Source organism: Labrus bergylta, chromosome 10 (assembly GCF_963930695.1).
Source record: "Labrus bergylta chromosome 10, fLabBer1.1, whole genome shotgun sequence".
Lineage (NCBI taxonomy): Eukaryota > Metazoa > Chordata > Actinopteri > Labriformes > Labridae > Labrus > Labrus bergylta.
This window is the reverse complement of record NC_089204.1, coordinates 21,051,024-21,060,437: the sequence shown is the minus strand read 5'-3', so window position 1 is coordinate 21,060,437 and position 9,414 is coordinate 21,051,024.

The following is a 9,414-nucleotide window of genomic DNA, read 5'->3' as shown; positions in this document are numbered from 1 at the left end:
TACCCATTCACACACTGATGGCACCACTGCCATCAGAAGTAACTAATCCCATTCATACAAATTAATACGCCGCAGACGAAGCAGCGTGAGCAATTCAGGGGGTTAAGTGTCTTGCCCAATGACACATCTGACTGCAGTTGACTGGGTTAAGTGTCTTGCCCAAGGACACATCTGACTGCAGGGGCAAGGGACTGAACCCTTGACCTTCTGATTGAGAGACAATGACTATACCAACTGAGCCACAGCCTCCCTGTTAAACAAAGGATCACAGCGACATTGGTAAACAATGTCATAATGGTGTTCTGAGTGTGGCTCACATTGGCAGTGCTAACACTGCCAGCATATGATCCTCCATGTAGGTTAACATCCAATTTAACCCGACAGCGTAAATACAACTTAATAAGAATGACTTTATTTATATAGAACCTTTAAAACAGATGATTTTGGAAATGGATCTTATATTGATCAAACAGGATTGGATGACTTTCTTTATGTGTTTTTCCAAAGTGAGGTCTCCTAAATTCCTTGCAATGCGTTTGATGTAAGAGGCAGTTTCAGATTTAATCTTGCCCGCTCTGGTCAATGCTCCTGTTTCCACTGCACGCACCACAGTCCGTCTCCAGCCAATGCCAGAAGCTCTCTATTTTCGACGTTCCCTGCAAGCACGTGTCAAATTGAACAGAGCAGATCGACCCGGACAGCAAGTCAGACAATGGAGAGCAACCAGCCAATTTTAAAATAAAAAATATCACAGACTACCAATTGTACATCTCTTCACTATATCAACATTACTTCAGACACTTGACGAATAGCAAATCAACCTTTGATTGGCAAAATAACCTGTTGCTTGCCTGTTGTTCTCTTTGTTCCCGTTTGAACTTGTAGTTCTCTGATGAACCCTTGAGTCCAGCTGCTGATCGCCCGACCTTATGCTTCAAAAACAGACCGAGTGATGGCTTGGGCCGTGGGACTGAGCAAAACTATGGTCAAGACTGAACACTGCGCACACGGACCCTGTGTAACCCGCCGGTCAGCTGACCGTTGACCGCGCAAGCTTTCAATCAGGTTGATGGCATCGACGACCTCTACGGTCTACACCCCCAAAAACGTAGAGGTGTATTCAGTCAAAAACCTTCTCTTTGCCAGGTATGTATGGTCTGTTTTTGTCAGTGCAATAAAAAGTATGTTGAACATATTTTCTGAGGCGACACTCCATAAGTTAAGCTTCTGGGATCAATGAGATTTCTTCATTCCATTTTTCACCCACACATTGTACTTCTTCAAATTATATCAAATGGGGCCATAACACTTCCAGGAAACGACGGCACCAATCAAACATTTAATTTCCTGTTGCTTTTAGCTAAGCTGTGCAGGTCTTCCAACATCTTAACTACAGGCAGATGTTATTGGGGACTCTTCTATATTTTCTGGCAGCAGACAGCAATCTCAGTAGCTTGAACAGATATGCTCTAAGGACTAAAGGACACATTTGATATAAAAATGTCCAATTAATTATTACAATACATTATATCATATAGTATTCTGGATTACCATCAAGTTTAATATGATCTTTGTTAGTAACTGAGAATGCATTCAGATGTGCTTTAAAAACTGTAAATTGTATTCCCTGGCTGTCACAACACCTCTTCAGAAAGCTGCTAATTGGGAAGACTGAGCCTATTCTCAGTAGCCGAGGAAAGAAAAAAAGGAAGACAAAGAAAAGAAGAAAAGTGCGAGACTTCGACGTCCCAGGCTCGACTGTCATAGAACAACGTGCCGCTGCTCCTCTGAGATTTGCTTCTGTGAAAAGCTCACACAAAGGCTTACAGACTCCTCAGTTTTATCGGAGGTGTGAGAGAAGAGAGTTGTCAAGGCCATCAGAAATGTATTCACAAACCTTACAGAGGTTCAAATTAATCTGTGTGAGGAGTGGTACTGTGACGTCAATACACCGTCTATTTATGGAATCATCAGTATTCAGTGTTGGGGTGATGGCACAGATACTTGATTTAACAGCATGACCTCATCATCAACCAGCTTCACTCCCTATAGTTTGTTGTGAAAGACTGAAATAAGAAACATGTCAAATGAGGTACAAGCATCTCACATGGGAAACTGTTAGAGTTCAGTAGCTTCTCAGAACATTTTTGATGTGACAGCATCAGAAATACTGCTGCTATCAAAGCTACACATTTTGGGGGCATCTTCCTAATGATGAATGAATTCCAGCTATATTGTGTTTCAATAAATGGCATGGTCCAAACATTTGTTGAACGTATACTTATTTACTCAAGCCAATGTGGTTAATGAATGAATGAATGAATGTTTAAATAAAAAAGAATGCAATCGCTTTCATCAGCTTCTTAACTGCAAGATCTCTAGTCTCTTCTGATCCACGGGAATCTTCACACACCTTTATCTAAAATTGTTGTCGCAGAAGGTTGCTTCATCTGTTGCAGATTTTGACTTTGAAGAAGTCTTTCCCCTGCATTGAAAACACAAGCATTCTTTGTAATGAAATTAAAGAACCAAGGAAAGTAACTATTTAATAAGTTCAACCCTGATAAAAACATTTTTTTTTGTGTGTTTTTTTTCTGTTAGCATTTAGTGTTTTGCATGCTTCTAGTACGCCATGAGAGCCTTATGATTTTGTAGGATGGTTCTGCATGCTTTAAACTCAATTAAGCAAAAAGAAAGGCACCAAGTTGATTTTTTTTCCCCCTGTTGTCCAATTAAATAAAGAGGCAATGTACAGGTAATTCAGCGAAAGTATAGAAACAAAAAAAGCAGCTAATCTTTTTCAGATTGTAGGCTTCGACAAAAAAGCCAGTGTGTTTGTCCTTAGCACTCTGCAACCTACAAAGGCAGGCCATGGCCTTAGCTAACATCTGTTCCAAACAAGAATGGAAATAATAAGTGAATAACCAGTCAGATATGGTTATTGGAGACATGTTGACCTTTCTCTTATGTTTTATGAATATAGCCTAAAGCTCAAGTCGGGGATACCCTCAGAATGCACCAGGCTATATTGCCATATTTGGATGTTGTGTTTTCAAACTTTTAATATGAAATGAAATAATTAAAGACAACATGTCTAAACCCAGCATTCTAAAAAGGAGCTGAAACTTTTATGAGCACCATCCAGTTTTTTTCTGTGGTTTTGTTTTTTTGTGAAGCTTGACGTAGGAAGCCGAGCCTTCTCCGTGGCATACTTTTCAGACTTCATAAATAAAATATGACATTCACATGGGTCTGCTTAAGCGACAAAAAGAAATGCTCGCTGGGATGTACAATGCTTTCATATGGACCTTTTGTGAAGAAACCAAAATAGGGCAAATCAAAGGCATCATCCAAATCAAAGCACTTTTTCTCACAATCAAAGCATCTATGAGTAATTGCCCTCTAATGGAGAAATCAATCAAAACGGAGGTTTCTAAGGGTTCTGATCTCATTATTTTGGTATATGAGACCTCTAACTATGGTTTAATTGCATTGGGGAGCAGTCTAAATTGATCCATTTATTTGTAAGATTCCAGGCTGGTGGTTGTTAAGATAAAGCCATTTACAGATGGCTAACCCATTAATTCTGTTCATTAAGGTATCAGACCGAGCAGCTGTCGCACACTGTAAGTCCTGATGGACAATAACAACGCTAACACAACGCTAATTCAATGCTATTTAAAAAACAAATTACTTGGTCATGATGGGATTGGTTCTGTGTGTGAGTTCTCCATGGGTTACACTGATAAGACTGCATCGTCTTAATAATTAATTTGCAGTGTTACAGTGTTATGTGATCAAGATTTGCACAATGATCGCACCAGCCGATCACTGGTCGTGTGGTATAAACGCCATCACCCCTGCACTTCTAGCTTGCAGTGAATTGCTTACCCGGATGGAAATTTTACAATGGGGCAGGTTGGAAAAAGTCAGGGTAAAGTCTGGGGGAGGATCTGGATGTATGCCATGTGAACGTGTGAAAAACCCATTAGACTTTATGTTTTTACATTTAGGAAGACAGAGTACTTGGTCCTTTCATGCTGATGGTTCCAGAAATTCATTGACAAAAATATTTATATCTAAGCAAGTTATAACGTCCTCTGTTTTTTCCTCAAAGCTCAATCATATGTTAAACATTTAAAATTATAAAGGGTTTAACATGATTGCTTAAAGGAAAATGTTTGCATGATATCATGAAATAAGTTAACTTAAATGTGACTAACGTTTTTTTTTTTGTGCTTAACTTATTTCTAGCAACATTTTAGAAAGCTGAGATTAACATTTAGCCCAATAAAACTGTCGTGCTAAAGTACAGCTTCACAAAGCATGCAGCTGTAAAGTCTTTGAGTTGTTGTGGTTATATTTAGGAATGCAGAATACTTGTTCATGGGTAGGTTAAGATTGTGCCCTTTAAATAAATGTGACAGTGACTTTATGCATGAGACAAGAATCTTTAAATTATTGAAAATTTAACTGAAACTCTGTTTTTTGTTGCCTGAACTTGACAAGAGAGAGCTCAAGATGTGAACCCCAAACTTAGAGATCGAGGTCCTGCTCTTCCTCATCCAACCATCCACTCAGACACTTCTCTTTCATGAAACCCATTTCCAACACTGTAGAAATATGACATTTGAAGTTGTTTTCCTGAAGCAATTAGCCAGCGTCGGTTTTTGCCAAATTGTATTTAGCAAAACAAATTAAAGTTCACATTTGGGAGACAGGATTGACATTTAAATAGAGCTTGGTTTTAGACCTCACGGGGACATGAGGAGCAAAGACTTGTTTTGGTGACAGAGTAATGGTGAAAAGTGCACTGGACTTCTTTTGGCCTATTTAAGGTTTTTTTTTCCCACCTTTAACCTTCAGAGCTGTGCAGAGTTCCAGTTCCAGTCGGGGTCCTACTGTATGTGTGTCACTGTTTGATTGCCCATGAGAGGCAAAGAGGAGACCGGGCTCATTAAAGATGAATGCATCGGGGTGGGGGTGGGGGGGGGGGGGGGGGGGGAATCAATGGTTACAACAATGGAACATATTTAGTGTGGACTCTGCAGTGACATCAGGGACATCTCAGTCAGCAGCGATATGATGAACTCATTAAAATGATTGAAGTTGGTCTTCAAAGATCCACAGTTCAAATCCCTGGACAGCAAGAGAACATGAATCACAGCCAAGATCGTGAAGTCCTGACCCTAATTCTTTCATTTAGCCGTGTTGCACTGCGATAATGACAATGACAACTAGGGGCACCAGGTACAGCACACAACCCTGGGCTATATTTCATTAACCAAATTGGCTTTCATTTCCGTCTATTACATCCATACTGTGAATTATAGGTGAAGACCCCCTCAGGTTTCTATAGAATCCATTTTATACTTTCACCTTTCTGAACAGTTTTTACAATGGCGAGTGCTGTAGGAGAGCGTGTATAAAAGGAGAGGTAAATATAAGTTTTAATTCATCTTTATAATATATTTCTAGGGAAAGCATTATGCGAGTCAATGAAAGGAAAGAAAGGTCGACTACACCCAGAGCTGCAGAGCGTTAATGAAAGCCCAGTCTGTAAAAGCAGGAAATCAGATGTCGATTAAAGAGAACCACACTGCTGACCAAATCAATATCAATAACTCTGGTCCAGAACTTTATATTTTTAACAGTATTTTGAAGGATGTTTGGTTTGACGTCAAGTATGAAATATTAGATGTCAATGACGAAAAAAAAATAATAATAATAATCATTATAACCAGAATGTAACATATTATAACAGAGCTAGAAGATACATAATACATAAAAGAGCTGACAGCTACATATTTTAGATCACTACCAACTTGCAAAAAAAAGACTCAAAGGTGGATTCTGCTGCACGACTCAAATTGCTGTTATCTGACAGGCACAGTCAGCTTCTGAAATAAATACCTGAAAGTATTTCATTTAGCCAATGTTTAGACAAGCCCAGCGATTTGTATAGCGCATTTCAACACGACTGAAATTCAAAAGCCTTTGAACAGGATGTCATTTAGCAAGGTTTTTAGAAAGTAAATAATAAAATATATGAAAACGAAATGCTTCTATTTTATAAACAGGAGAATTACACGAGGAAGAGTTTACAGCAATACAGACAGATCTGTCAGTCTGTTCAGCATGCTGGCGATGACAATGCATGTACTGTATGTATAAAATAAAGATGTTGTTCAGGTGTGTTTACTTGTACGCACAGACTTTGTTTAGCTGTTAGCAAGCTAAAACTTTCTCACTAGCACCTAGAGGTACTGCTGAGGTTAGAGGGGATGTAATTTTCTGCTTGACCACGTGATTGACTGGATGAAAAGATGAGATCATTTTCTTTTTTGAATTTTTGGGGACATGAATATGTGCATCAACTTTGCCGGCAAATTTGATATAGATTAGATATTTCCATTTGAGACAAAAACATCATTTCATAGTGACATAGTGAAGAGAAAACAAAGGAAAATCTCATTCAATTGAAATATACACTTATATGTCATATTATTTTTAGGATTTTAGTCAAATTTCTGTAGAAAGTAACATGGAATCTACTAAAGAGTTGTCAAGGTATTACACTCGAAAACACTGGTGTCCAACCTGGGGTCCTGGCCCCCTCCAGAGTGGTGGCAAAGGTCTCGGGAGAGGTACGAGGCTCTGTCTGCTCCATGGTTGTCAAAATTAGGTTTGCACATATTAACTAAAATCATGATAAAACACTTTCTTTTGGTAAGAAGTGTGTGTAGGATATATACTGTTTGGATTTTATTAATGAAAACTATTAAAACTGATGTTAAGTTTTGAAAGCAGTTTATCACTTTTTTGTTGTCCTTCAGGGGCTCATCTTTTTTTAGATACAAGTGTGTGTGTGTGTGTGTGTGTGTGTGTGTGTGTGGGGGGGGGGAGAGAGGGGCAGGACTGAACTTTTTTTTCTTTCTAGGATTTGTTGATGCATAAAAAATTGCATCCTCCTTTTCGATGCTCTGATTCAACTCTGGGCCAAGACAGCAAACATGCCCCCGCTAACTTTAGAGGTCTGGAAGTTTAATAATAAGACGTGTTTTGGCCCTAAACCATCCAGTGTTAAAAAAATAAATAGCAGAATTTTTAAGTCGATTTTTTGACGGTGCAAAGATTTGAGAGACTGGAGGGATGTGCTGCACTCGTCAGGACTTGAGAAACAGCGTTTTGGAACAAGCTGACGCTGTCTGATTGAGTTATTGAAGCGACTCGAGGGCCTTATACCAAGCCTCAGTTTGTGCTTTTGCCTTTTGAAACCGTATGATGTATAGTTTGAGGTTTTTGTGGACAGTACAATGCTATATTGAAGTTGAAATGCACAGCCATACATTTTCTTTTGAGAGATTGTCTAAACTGTCACAATAACGATAACAAACGTCCATGACCGTCATGCACACATGACCTGACTTTACCAGCAGTGCTCTCTGCAATGACAGCATTTCATTATATGTTGAAATTCTGGAAAATGAGAGCATATATAGGAAAGAAATCTTATCAGATTTCAGTGGAAGAATGGAGCTTGCATGGCTCAGAAATATGAAATATCTTATTATGCTGTTGTTGTTGTTGTTGCTGTAATACAGTTCCTAAAATACTGACAAACACTCCTGAAGTCCCAGAGGGCAGAAACAGTTCTCTTAAAGATGATTGAAAATTGTCTGATAATGCATCTCAGCAATCCCTTCACATTGTTTTTTGAAGTCACTCTTTGTGTTAGGGGAAAAATACCAGAGAGCGCTTTTCTAAGAGAAAGAAAATCCTTATATATCCAGTTCTTTAACCCCTGTCAAAACATCTGTTCTTTGTATATTGTGGACAATTTTGCTGCATCAATGGCTCTTCTTAAATAATGAAAGCCCTTCAGAATATTGGTATTGAATGTTTTCACACTTGGTTTAACAATCCGTTCAACGTAAGAAAAAAATCCTGCCGCCTTTTCTTTCATTTCCTTTAGAGTTCGTGCTACTCTATGTTGCCAGAGATGAATTGTATCTGGGAATCTAAAGTGTCAGCCACGGCCGAAGTTAAGTGAAGTTTGAACTCGAGAGACTTTTTGCTGCATTCTGCATTGATGGTCCTTTTTCTCTATCCTTTAACTATGCGACTCCCTCCTTGCTTTCATCTTTACAGCTGCATAGGCAGCAGCAGTGCAAAAGTCAGAGTGGATTGGATTACAGAGGCCTGCTTGCACCTCGTCTCCACCAGTTGAGCTCTTTTTGATCTCAACATGAGCACCCTGCAGAAGAGCAAAGAAGAGAAAAGCAGCTCAACTTAAAATGACTAACTTTGACTTCCACTTCCAGTTTGATAAAGGGTGAGAAAAAGACTGTAATCCTGCTAATAGCACATCTGTAATGCCTGTCAGTCAGTCTACTACGTTGGTGCAGACTGAAAACTTCAAGAACAATCATATTGGTTGCCATGACATCTTTTTTGAAAAACTTCTTGGAGTCAGGATGATGAATCCTACTGAATTCTCTTCATTGCCTCCATTTCCTCTAAGCAACACAATGAGCTCTTAGATTTTGAGTGAAATGTCTGACAGGTATCTGAATGACCTTCATGAAACTTTGAATACTCAAGGAGCCCAGAGGATACATCATAGTGACTATAACCTTATTCAGACTGCCCGTTCAAGGCGGGATATTTGTGCCCCTGTTCTACCTTCACTATGCATGTCACAGAGTTATAATGGGGGGACAAAGTGACCCTACCTCTGCACCACCAGTGGAGGTAGTAACAAAGGCGTTACAAGGGCGAGACGGGATCAGAGGAGCTAGCGGGGGATAGCAGTTGTGTGTGTGTGTGTGTGTGTGTGTGTGTGTGTGTGTGTGTGTGTGTGTGTGTGTGTGTGTGTATGGAGCTACCTCTGTTTCTCTGCATGTCATGCCTACACAACACCGTAATGCAATGTGAATTAACTGACTCATCTCTGTACTCTCATATTGATTCAGAATCAATATGAGATTACAAAGATGTGATGAGGATTTTTTTATTGCGGTGCTGTGCAGAATCTCACTCTGAATAGGGCTTACTGTATGCTGACTGTTTATGCAGCTCCATCACCAATTCAAAATGTTGAACTTCAGTATTACATCTACAAAAAAGGACTGGACCAAAATTTAAGGGATGAATCCTAAAGGCTTTGGTGATCCCCCAACAACTATATATTTCCCAAGGTCACCTTTGAATCCAGTGACATCATTACACCACATTAAAAAGATCCTTTAATTTGAGGGAATGCCGGCAAACCTGATGACAGTCCCGTGAGAGTAATTTTAAACTGCTTTGGAGTAAGTGCATTTGAGCGCACACTGAACTACGACGGTCAGCTTAGTTTTAAACATTACACCTGCAAAACATCTACTTTTTAACATCTACTGAATAAAAATG